The sequence below is a fragment of the Mustela erminea genome, chromosome 3 (assembly GCF_009829155.1).
Source record: "Mustela erminea isolate mMusErm1 chromosome 3, mMusErm1.Pri, whole genome shotgun sequence".
Lineage (NCBI taxonomy): Eukaryota > Metazoa > Chordata > Mammalia > Carnivora > Mustelidae > Mustela > Mustela erminea.
The window spans coordinates 22,337,837-22,350,864 of NC_045616.1; the positions used below are offsets into that span (position 1 = coordinate 22,337,837).

General features: G+C 39.9%; 1 protein-coding gene across 8 annotated transcripts in view; it reads left to right on the plus strand.

Annotated features, from left to right (window-relative positions):
- Positions 1–13,028, plus strand: part of PRR16 (proline rich 16) — a 309,827-nt gene that overhangs the window by 1,429 nt on the left and 295,370 nt on the right. The window contains exon 1 of one of the 8 annotated variants that reach the window (XM_032335440.1): positions 8–911. The exons of the other annotated variants lie outside the window; for them this stretch is intronic. The gene's annotated coding sequence lies outside the window, so the exon portion shown is untranslated. Of the gene's footprint in view, positions 1–7; positions 912–13,028 lie in introns of those variants that run through there. 8 annotated transcript variants of the gene reach the window in all.

Here is a 13,028-nt window from a genome sequence, read left to right on the forward strand (position 1 = left end):
AAGGGGTTCGTCACCTTTCGCCCCCTCGGGTTTCCGGTCCCGTTTTCACTGGAGACCGCCCGTTTTCTTAACTCCTGGAAAACTATAGAAAGACGCCCGCAGACGGACTTTCTTTGCTCGGGCGACTCCGGAGAACAGTTGTTGCACTTTTTTTTTTTTTCTTTTTAATCAGGAGGAAATCAACTAGTGTTTTAATCGATGGACCTGGGACGGTGGGAAGGGCGAACGCGTGCGTGTCTCGGTTTGTGTGTGCGTGTAATGTCCGGGAAGGGGGCACACTGGGGGTGTGTCGACAGAGGAAGAAATGAGCAGCCGGGCCAGAGCGTGCAAAATGCTCCTGTCGTGCCCTCTTGCTTCCCCAGAGTCCTTTGGCAAGTCGCTCCTTGCCTGGCAATCTCCCCAAGCCCGGGCTGGAGGGGGGCCGGGTTCCGGGCCCTGGGCCAGGCCGGGGAGGGCAGCCCAGGGGAAGCTTGGCTCCGACTCCCCTCCCCGCCTCTGGAGCCCGGCTAGAAAGAAGAAGACCCGGGCGGCAGGCAGGGGAGCCGAGACTTGGGGATGGAGACGGTGGGGGTCTGGGACTTTCTCACTTTGGCAGTTCCTGAAGCATCCTCAGCTCTCCGAATGCCGCTCCCAGTAACTCCGGGCCTTCCCTCCACCCCACCTCCTTCCTGCCTCCCATCTTGTAGACACTTGGCATTGAACCTGGGGCGCGTCGGTGAGCGTGTTCGGGTGTGTGGTGGGCGTGCAGCAGGGTCTTGCCACTTGCGTCCTGGCTCTTGGGAACCGGACTGTCTCGTTCTTTCCCGCTCCCCCCTCCCCTCACCCTGACCCTCGTTCCACGTGTGCCCTCCCACCCCTACCCCTGTGATTGGGATCCAAGGAAGCCAAGGCGGTGCCGGGGTTGAGGCTGCGTAAGTCAGGCTGCTGCTCCCGGCGGCGGGGGTGGGGGCGAGGAGGGCCGGGTGGGAGAGGTGGGGTCTCCCGCGAGCCTGCCCCGCCGGCAGCGGGTGGCGTCGCGGAGCTGGTGGCGGAGTCCGAGAGCCCGCGGTTCCCGCTCGCGAAGGCTGGCTGGTTTGGCTCTCGGTCAGGGAGTCCGCACCCGCAGTTGTGCGAGAGCGAAGCCTGTAACTTCTAAGGTGGTGGCCGCGGCGGGGAAGGGAAGGAGTGGTACATACTCGAGGTCCAAAATTGTATTCCTGTTTTCTGAGGCCAAGGGGGAGGAGACTGGGGGGTGGATTGGCCGCCTGGCCTCTGGAGATGACCCTCCTCTGTCCAGTTTCCCATACAAACGCTAAGAAAGGGTCCCCTTTCCACCCCCACCTTCCCCAGACCAACTCCCCTACTCCCCGGATTTCCTATCCCCTCTAGGAACCCAGCTCCGCATTTGTTACCAAATGCAAACCTGTAAAAATGGCAGGGTTGGGTTTGCCAGTGGCTCATGCCCTTTTTGCAGGTTGTTCCAGAGACAGAACGTAATTACCACTGAGGTCCTGAGAGTGGGGACTGACACAGATGATGGGTGCAAGGATCTAACTTGTCCGTGAGCACAGGGCATCCGTGGGATCATTGCTTCACAACTGGTTGACAGATGGCGAGGCTATGCATTGCAATTCAAGTCTAAAGATGCTGTTCGTTTCTTCTTTGTTATTCTTTTATTTGACATCTTTGGCAGGCTGTGTTTCCATCTGAAACATTATGGCGTTTTAAAAAATGAGCAAATTTGGGCTTGCTCCCCTTGGCAGAACTGTGCTTTATAGTAGTTGAGGTTTCTACCGGTGGGGGATGTGGGAAGCCTACATCAGCAAAGTAAGGTGTTTGTTGTCTTGGGGAAGAGGCTGAAATTAAGAGAAAGGCAGTCAAAACTCTGCCTCTGTGGGCACATACTTCCTTATATTATGATGTGTCACTCCACTGTCTATTTTAGACAGAATAAATAAGGAGAAACTGCAGAGTCCTGGTTCTGCTGGGGCTCATTATCTTGTAGACATCTGGAGACTAGGTAGATATAGGGTAAAAACTTTTAACCTCCCCTAGGGCTCTTCATTAGAATCATGAAGAGGTCAGTCAGGAAATATGCAGATCTCTCACCTTTTCTATTTTCTGAGCCTTCCCTAAGGGCAAAAACAAAAACCGGTCATTTACAAAACGTATGGGGAAACGTAAATAATGTACAATCAAGTAAATGAAAGGATCTATCTTCTGGACAGATTGAGAGATAAAATTTTGACTTAAATGCTTTGGGATCTTTGATTGGCTGCCAGGCCCTGTTTGTGGAAAAATCTTACCCTGAGAGTGAAATTTATGAATGATAAAGGCTGTGATGCTGTTGCTAATTACTTTCTTGAGGCTATCATTGTCCTGGGTTTGCACATGGAGTTGTGTCTACTAAGGCCAAATCTCAGAACTCTGGCCTTTTATATAATGTGAATGATAGTTATTTTGAGAAAAGTATTTATAGGGCATGTTTAACTTATGACATCTTGCAGTTGTCCAGCATTTATCTTTTTAAGATAGTACTGCACATGTGATTGAACATGCCTTTGATGGAGTTTTGAATGGAGGGGTAACTTAAAACTTTGTAAAATCACAGAACTTGTTGGTCTCTGTAGCTATGACTTGCAGCTCTGAACCTCACTCTTCCTCAATTGTTACATTCAGTATTCTGTCAGCTTGCCACTGCTATGTATTAAAAACATAAACTGTTATACTTAGAATTCTAATTCCTTTATTGGCAATGCTGTGCCCTTAGGCCATGCCATATCTTGACATAAATTAGCAGACAGTTCTTATTAACTTGGAGCAGAAATTAGAAATTTTTTAAAAGCTGATTATGACTAGATCACTATGTTAGTCACTGTATGGTATTTGTTTTTCTTTTTTGCTTCTTCTATTCTAAAATGCAATATCCTTTTTTGAATATTTTTTTTTGCATAAATTCTGCACCAACAGCTTTAGACCTTTGAGGTTATTTCAAAATGGCTTTTTCTTTTTAGAAGTTTTCTGGACTTGAGTCATCAGAATATTCAGGTATTGGAGTAGATTCGAACATAATAATAGCTGCTAGAAACATTGTACTAATTAGAACAAAACTCCGCATTATACTGAGTTATGATTAGCTATTTACTTATCCACTGCTTCATCATTCACAATTGGATTATATATTGGAAGATGATGAACAGCATTTTTGCAAAGTCTAAGGGCAGTTTTATTCTATCCTCAGCAAATAGTAAAATCTTAAATAACATGACTTTTCAGAAATAATAAGGGTCTTTTGATCTTCTGTAGTATAATGGAAAATCCTGAAGTATAATTCAACATATTTATTCAGTGCCTACAATGTGCCAAGTACTATATTATCTTTGTATGACTACCAAAATGAGCAAGTTGTAGATTCTGGTCCCAGTGAACTCAAAGCAGTAGCTTGGGATGCATTTTTCCTGTCTTTGAACATCAATAGTGTGAAAAGGCATTCTTCTTAGTGGCCACTCTGACGGCGCCTGGGTGGCTCAGTGGGTTAAGCCGCTGCCTTCGGCTCAGGTCATGGTCTCAGGGTCCTGGGATCGAGTCCCGCATGGGGCTGTCTGCTCCCCAGGGAGCCTGCTTCCTCCTCTCTCTCTCTCTGCCTGCCTCTCCGACTACTTGTGATTTCTCTCTGTCAAATAAATAAATAAAATCTTTAAAAAAAAAAAAAAAAGAATTAGTGTATGTAGATTTATCCGGTGACATTTGCCATGTACTTAGTAAGATAGTCAGCCTTTGGTGAAAAAAGAAGCAGCTTAAAAATGATGGTAAGGTAAGAATTTTAAGGAACTTACAATTTACTTAGATTGTCATGATTAATACAAGTGAATCAGTGCCTCACATATCCGAGTCCTACAACTGAATATTGGAGTTTCTCATGAAGGATAAATCCTTGGGGGGATGAATAGTCAAAAAGAAGATTTTAGATCTTTGAGATGTGGGTTTTATTGGAAGAGTAGAGAGGGGAAGAAATTAACAGGAAATAGCATTGTTACATACAATAATAATACAGTATTATTCCATGATGCTTTTTTCTGCACATAAAAAAAATTGGGATGAAACTCTAGAGTTTTAGGGATGAAATTAGCCATTACTGGCTTATTAGATGTGAGTATATCTTTTTTATTATTATTATTAAGAAATGTAGAAAAAAGAGTCATTACTCTTTAAAAATAGTTGTCAAATAATCTGATATCTTTGGGTACCAATGTACCTGTTCTTTTAGGAAGATCTCGCTGGTGAACTGTTTTGCCTCAAATGTTAGTTTTAATATGGTATCACAGATCTTATTGGTTAGACAGAGACTGGAATATGTAGTAAAGAGCCTTTGATTTGGGAACAAAATTCATTGCTGCTCTAGCTATATTCTCTTTTAGTTTTGACTGATTATAACTTTGAACATGTTTGTAGTGTTTCATTTTACAACTTGAAGTAAACACTGCTAATGGGTTGAATATATGCATATATTATTTATTTGTTTAATAAATTTAATTTATTAAATTTAAAATATTTGATACATATAATTACATGTATCTGTATATGTGTGTGTATATCTATGTATAAAATTATATGTCTATATAAAATTTATTTATTTATTGCTAAGCTTTGTGAATACATATGTCTCTCAGAGAGGACCCAGTTAAGATAAATTATTCTTTCTGTGCCCGAGACCAACTCAGTGGTCAGACTCCTTAGGTGGCAAGTTAGGTCAGTACTGTGCCTGTAGATTGGTAAACACCCATGATCTTCCATATGAGGTCATACAGGGAAATAAATTAAACTTAAGTTTAATTTTGAGGGGCACCTGGGTGGCTCATTTGCTTAAGGGACTGCCTTTGACCCAGGTCATTGGGTTCCCTGCTCAGCGGGGAGTCTGCTTCTCCCTCTGACCCTCCCCCCTTCTCATGCACTCTCTCTCTCTCTCATTCTCCCTCTCAAATATATAAATAAAATATTTAAAAAAAGTTTAATTTTGAGAAGTTTGAAAATCCACTAGAAATGATCCATTTGGGGACTTATGAAAACAGAAGTCATAGAATTAACAATTAACTGCAAAATGTTTCTGTTTTTAAATGTTTTCTGCTTTTTAAATGGCTTTGCTGAGTGAAGTTCTGTAGTTTCTTGCTTTAGGAAATCCTACCAAGTATTCTTTGGTGAATAAGTCCATGCATATAAAATTCATTACTAGAACAAATTACAGAGAATGATCTCTGGAGTATTTCCCAAGTTCTAAAGTCGGGAATGAATGAAATTTCACAGTTCATTCAATCGTTGCAATAGCTGTACTTTTGCTACTTTATACAACAGTCTGCATCCTCAAACTCAAGGATATTTACCAAATGCCAAAATGTTTTTGAAATTTTTCTTGTCCTAAGCATGATGGCTTAGCATGTTAGTGAAGGAGCAGAATGGTTCTGAGAAAATAAAGATAACCAGAAACCATCTTTCACTGTCTCTGTTTTCAATGCATTAAAATCATTCAAGACTCAAGGAATTAGCTGATAGGGAATTCAAAAAGCCTTAAGGTAATAAATAGATAATGTGCCTTAGCCAATAGTGAAGTAAATATATAATAAAACCAATGAAACTAGGTTTCATTGTTACCTGGATTAAGTTTTTCCACCCTTACTTCTCTAAGGATCTCAGGTATGTAAATCAAAATGCAGCAAGAGAGTAATATAAGTTTGAGTAAAACATATTTTCCCAAACAAATTAAACCACAGATCCTTCTGTAGATCTAGTTCCTGGATAATTTCTTGGGCAATTTTTGAGAATTAGAGGGGTAAAATTCCGGTAGGCTGCTGATTCAGTTCTGATTAAAATGTGCATAACTGATGTTAAGCTAAAAATAAAAGATGAGCAAACAACAAATAGTACTTTTTTCCTCTAAAAATTTTTTTAATTCATTTTAATTCATTTTCTAAGATTTTTTTTTTTTTTAGAGCAGATTTAGGTTCACAGAAACATTGAAGTGAAGGCACAGAGATTTCCCAAATACCTTCTATCTCCACACATGCTCTACGCCCCACCCCCCGCATTATCAACATTTCCCACCAGAGTGGTACATTTATTCCAACTGATGAGTCTATATTGATATATTGTAATCCCCCCAAATCCATAGTTGATAATATGGCTCACTGTTAGTGTTATACATTCTACAGGTTTGGGAAAATGCATGAGGACATGTATCCATCATCATGGTATCTTACAGGGTATATTTATTGTCCTAAAAATCCTCCATGTTCTACTTAATCAATCCTCCCCCAAACCCACACCCATGGGTATTAGTTTTTTAAAGAACTCATTTCCTTTTTTTTTTTTTCCTTTCTGATTTCAGAAGTAATAGAATATATGAATACTAGAGAAAGCTTGGAAAAATCTAAAAATTATATAAGAGAAAATTAAAATTATCCTGAATGCCCAACGGAAGTAGATACATTGGACATTTTGCTGTGTTTCCTTTGGATCCTTTTGTATGCATATTTTTAACATGGGTCAAGTCATATAAAATTATGAAACTATATGCAGGGATATTTTCTCTTTTGTTGAGGAGTAGATCATAAGGATTATGTAGATCTGCTATATGTTCCCCTAATGTTGGACATTCTATTAATTTATAAATTTCTGTGGCTGTTAAGTATCACAAAAACTTTTAGAGTAGCTCTGGCAATAAGAATAGCTAAAAGAGATTTTTACTGTCTGCCTTGTACTCACTAAGTATATTTGTTTGTATTAAATCTTCTGATGCCCAAAACACACATATGAGAAAGATAATATTGTTATACAGTTTTACAGATAAGAAGACAGAGGCTGGAGATAAGTCACTTGCCCAAGGTCACTTGACTTGTAAGTGAAGTAAGTCTTTGATGCCAGACATTTTAGTACTAGAGTCCAGGAATTGAATCACTCAGTTCTGTGACTTTTCTTAACTTGTTTTGTTGTTTACATTTTCTTAGAAGTCAAGAGTAGGAGTTTTAGAGTTTTTGATTCATATTAACAGTCTTTCAGGGAGTTTATACAAATTTTTACTCCCAGCAGCAGTATCTGTGGACAGTTTCTTTTTTTTTTTCTTAAGTATGATTAACATACAGTGTTATATCCATGTCAGATGGTCAATATAATTATTCACAATTCTGTACCTTTCTCAGTGTTGATCAGGATAAGTGAACTCTTAATCCCCTTGATCTATTTCTTCCATCCTGCCACCCTCCTCCCCTCTGGCCACCACCAGTTCTCTGTATTGAAAGAGTCTATTCTCTTGTTTGTCTCTTCTGTTTATATTCTTCATTTGTTTGTTCTGTTTCTTTTATTTTTTTAACCTTTTTTTTTTTAAGGTTTTATTTATTTATTTGACAGACAGAGGTCACAAGTAGGCAGAGAGGCAGGCAGAGAGAGAGAGGGAAGCAGGCTCCCTGCTGAGCAGAGAGCCCAGTGCAAGGCTCAATCCCAGAACCCTGGGATCATGACCTGAGCCGAAGGCAGAGGCTTTAACCCACTGAGCCACCCAGGCGCCCCTATTCTGTTTCTTAAATTCCACATGTGAGTGAAATCATATGGTATTTGTTTTGCTATAACTGACATTTCACTTAGCCTTATACTCTCTAGCTCTATCCATGTCCTTGCAAATGTCAAGGTTTCATCCTTTTTATGGCTGAGTAATATTCCATTACCTGTGTATGCCACATCTTCTTTATCTATTCATATACCAGACACTCTTTTTTAAATTTTATATGAGGCTAATCTTTTAAATTTTGTTTTGTGGTTTATTATTATTTTGTGGTAATAGTCATTGTTTTCCCTGGGTTACACTCAGAGTTTTGGACATCAGTCTCAAGGCAGAATTAATGAGTCAGTTAGACCTTGAAATTTGCGTTGTCCAAATAAATAGGTGCTACAGGATTACTTTTGACCTATTTAGTATTCAAAAAAAATGTTAATGACAGCATTACTTAGCATTTTTATATGACAACAGCAAATAAAGGAACAGCTAAAATGGGTATTTGGTGATATCTAGTATTGTGTACATCTGCTTTAAATGAATTTAAAAGAATTTGAGAACCTTATTTTCTTTTGATGTTACCAAATTGTCTCGGTAACAATTTCTTTTGATGTTACCAAATTGTTGCTACGTTTTTTGGAGATGTTTGGGGTTTCATGGCTTTATGCGATGACTGATGAAGAGAAAAGCTTGTTGAATTCTCTACCAGAAACAAACTTTTTGAGATGACTAACAAGGTCATGTGTATTTTTATATACAGATTTCTCATATTGATTTCAGTGATAGCAATTTTCAGGCAATGCCTCTTCCCACGTACAAAAAGGCGATACACAAAACAACCTTTTTCTAAAATCTTTGTTTTTCCAGCATAATACGGATAGAAATATTTTCTTTCTAAGCAAAGTTAGTTTCTTAGGATGAAGTGCTTTAGACTAACATTTCCCATAAGACCTGAGAACCCAGACTAAACACTTCTTACTAAGAGACAGAGGTGACATTAATTAAAAGGAGGTAATGGACATATCTAAGTAATGGCCAAAGCAGGCTCACAAGGTGTCCTGTCAACTCAGGACACATATTGCTTTATTTGCTATATATATATTTTTTGTTTTTGAAGATGGAAGGACATGCAGATTCCAAAGGAATTCGGCTTTTAAGCCCCACTTTAGGTAAAAACGATACCATTGTTCAGGCAAAATTTATATTTATGGTCTTTGTCTTCCCTCTTCCTTTGTAAATGACACTTCAAATTGGTGTTTGAGATAAATGTTTACTTGTAGAATAGTGTGTGGAGATACATTACATACCTGTGCCCAATGAGTCAGTTACTAGAGTGTTTGGCACACTATAAATAGGTTCTCAGGTAATATATGCCATACTTGCTTGGAGAAAGCAAATTTGATGATTTCCAACAGATTTTCTTCTCCAGTACTACACAAAAGCGAACAGATATGTTGGCATTTCTTTGTCTCTTGCCTAGTATCAAATCTTATCCTAAAATTTCCAGCTATATTCATGCTGCAGAAAAATACCAAGTAAAATATATAGATATGTATTATATTTATTTATATATTATATTATAAATATAAATATATCATTTATTATATATAAATATATATAAATAAATATATATTATTATATTTATTCTCTCTCTCTCTCAGATCAATTACTTCCTAGCAGCAATGGTTCTTAATTTTTTCCTCCATATCGCAGAGCCCTTTGAAAGTTTGACACAATCATGGATATTTCTCCTGGAACAACAGCTCATATGAAAATAAGGTTTTGCAAATAACTTAGAGAATCTTGGGGAGGTAAGAATAACACAGGAAAAGAGACAAAACAAATGACTGTTTGTGTTTTGTTTTGGTTTTTAATTTTCAGGTAGTTATTTGAAACCCAGCTCCTTAATAGTCAAGATTACAAGTCCCGCCTCTACAAAAAGGAAAAAAAGAGGGGGTGCCTGGGTGGCTCAGTTGGTTAAGTGTCCAACTCTTGCTTTAGGCTCAGGTCATGATCTCAGGGTCATGATCTCAGGATCATGAGATGGAGCCCTGTGTCCAGGTCTGCGCTGGGTTGGGGTCTGCTTAAGAATCTCTCTCTCCTTCCGCCCCTTCACTCCCAAAAAACAGGAAGGAAAATTTTATGCCTTTTATGCTGGTCATGGGGCCCAGTGGATAGTTCATCAGCAGTTTCCTTCTGCTACACACACACACAGACACACACTCACACTTTACTACTATTGCCACACTATGGAATGCCCGTGTATCTAAAGGCTAACTCTCATATTTTTTTTAAAGACTTTTTTTTAATTCATTTGTCAGAGAGAGAGATAGAGCACAAGCAGGGGAAGAGGCAGGAAGAAGGAGAAACAGGCTCCTCACCAAGCAAGAAGCCTGATAGAGGACTCAAAGGGGGACTCGACTCCAGGACCCTGGAATCATGACCTGAGCCAAAGGCAGACGCTCAACCGATTGAGCCACCCAGGCGCCCCACATTTTATTTTTTTTTTAGATGGTAAGTGCTTGAGTACATCATCCATAGGACAAAATATTTTCAGAACCTATTGTAAATTAAGCATATGCTTTTCTTAAAACTTTTCCCAGAACAGCGTTTTTCCTTGTTTGCTTTCACATTTTCCTGCATGACATCAATTCACAAAATAAGAAAGATTTATTGAATTCTTGGTACATGTAGGACCCTGTGCTAAAGACCATAAAGGACACAATCATGAATCAGCTCAAGGACCTGGCCCTGAAGGAAGTCATCTGTTGTAGGGAGCCCCTTCTATGGGGGAGAAAGAAGGCTCTCTAAAGCAATGTGGAATGTGTAAAGGGCCATAATGTTACCCAGAGAATGCAAATATGGGAGGGAAATTCATGTTGCTTTCCATTTTAATTGATTTCTCTGTGCTTAGAAAATTTGCTTTGTAAAACATATGCTAACGCCTGGAATGATACATCAGAGGAACATGAGGCCAGGCCTTTGAAACTCAGACATTTCTTGCTTTGTTATTCCCCATTATGGCATATTTTATTTTATTTTATTTTATTTTATTTTATTTTATTTTATTGTTTCAGTGTTCCAAGATTCATTGCTTATGCACCACACCCAGTGCTCTTACATACGATGTTAACATATCATAAAAACACAAACTGCCAACACCAGACGTCACTTTCGTGAGACACGTCTGTCACCCAAGAAATAAGGATATGGTTGAAAACCATTAGTGACCGGGTCTTGTTCTCTTTAAGATTTGTTAAAATAAATCATTACTGTTTTACATTCATTGTGACAACCAAGCCTTGGTTAGTATATGATTTCTACATTTTAATTTAACTTCCTTGAACCTGCTAAAAACTGACATTCGCTGAAAAAGATATCTAGGCAACTATGGCTTTTTACTTTCCATGACAGTGATCAAGCTATGCATAATTGGAAATTAACTTGGAATCTTAAAGGTCACATAGCAATGATAAGTTTGTATCTGTTCAGTTGTTGGGTAGAATAAAGAGTAAGTTTGATTATTCCTTGATTGGCTAAGCTGGATGTTCCTGACAAATAATTTAGACTTACTTTTTCTTTTAGTAATAGAAAAATTCTGAGGCTCTGTTGCCAAAGAGGGTGGCATTGTTTAAAGGGCGGGTTCTCAGCTGGACCATTTCATATTGCTCTGCTTTGCAATGTTGGACATGTTTCTTAACCTCTCTCTGACTTCACTTCTTCCTTAAAATGGCAATGGAATGATAATTCTACCTACATCGTAGACTAGTTATAGAGATTCAAAGGCTACCTATATGTGAAGCCCTTAAAACAGTTCCCATGAATAGAGTGAGCACTTTAGTGTATCTGTAATTGTTGCTACTATTCTTTGAATTTGTCTGAGCCTCTTTATTCATTTACTCAGCAAATAATTGTTGGGAGCCTACTGTATGCCAGGCACTTTCCTAGCAGCAGGGCCTGTAGTGACCAACAAAATTCCTCATGGAGCTGACACAGTGGGTGGGATGGAGATGAGGAAAACAGACCAACATAGTAATTGTCAAATTATGTCAAATCCTAGAAAGTACTAGAACACAATAGAAGATTCTAATGGGGGACATAGTCATGGGGAGGAGGTACCACTGTGACTAGGATGGTCTGGAATAAGCCTGGCGGAGAAAGAGACGTGGCAATATCAGAGAAAAGCTGGAAGGTGATTGAGGGTCCTGTATGGGTGTCTAGGAGAGCACTTTTCCAGGTAGAGGGAACAGCAGTGTCCCGCGTGTTTGCAGAATAGCCAAGAGGCCAGTGAGGCAGGAAGCATGAGTAGGGGTCCTGGGGGGCACGGGGAGACATGTCTAAGGATCATAACTCCTAGAGTAATATGGGGGATTTTCAGGGTGCCTGGGGGGCTCAGTCTTAGGGTTAAGCATCTGCCTTCAGCTCAGGTCGTGATCCTGGGACCCTGGGATCAGGCCCCGCATTGGGATCCCTGCTCAGCGGGGACCCTGCTTTTCCCTCTGTCCCTTATCCCCCATTCATGCTTGCTCTCTGTCTTTCAAAATAAATGAATTCAAAAAAATTATTAAAAAAAAAAAAGATGGAGGCTTTGCAGTTTTGAACAGAGGAATGACAGGGTCCGATCTGTTTCCATCTTTTCTTCTCTACCTTTTACTCTCTAGCTGAGGCTTTCTCAAACATGGCTCTTTAGGCAGAAAATTCTATGTTGTTGAAGGCTGTCCTGTGCATTTTAGGATCTTCAGCAGCATCCCTGGTGTCTACTAACTAGATGCCAATAGCCACTGAGAATGTCAGTTTGAGAACTAAAAATGTCTCTAAACATTGCCAGGTGGTTCCCTAGGAGAGAGAGGACTCACTGTGGTCAAGAACCATGGCTCTGTGCAACTAAATAGTGCTTTTTTCACCCACCATTCTATTTACTTATGCCTTTATTTGGTGTTTATCCATCAAGCATTGGGATTTTATGTTTCTTTTCTATCTCAGTATTTCTCTCTCTTTAAACAAACCATGACTGGTGTTTTCCCCCTACATTTATTCAATTCTGTTTTCCTTTACTAAACCTACTTTGAAAAGGCACCTTCTCATTTCCATTCAGCCCTTCTCCTATCTCCTTTGCCATTTTTCACAATGGAAAGTCAAACTGACACATTTCAAGGAATTTAAGTGCAGGTCTGTTTTAGTATTTGGGGGAAACAAGGGAGACTCCGCAAAGGCAATGGCGGTGGCCACGGCTAACTGACTATGTTCATGCTGCTCATGGTTCCCGAGTGGGGTCAGCGGCAACCTCAGCTGGAAGGAAGGGGCTCTTCGTCTCCCCTGCCAATCTGTCTTATCCTCCTCCTGCATCTTGTGTAGAGATAGGAGATAGGAGAGGTTCAAACGGTGTGTCAGCTGTTGAAGCCGTTGAAGCTATTGAAGAAAGACAGTGATGGTGATGGTGAACATGACGGACATCCATTCATCATTTAGAACACCAGGAGCTGTTCTACATTAACTCATGGGATTGCAC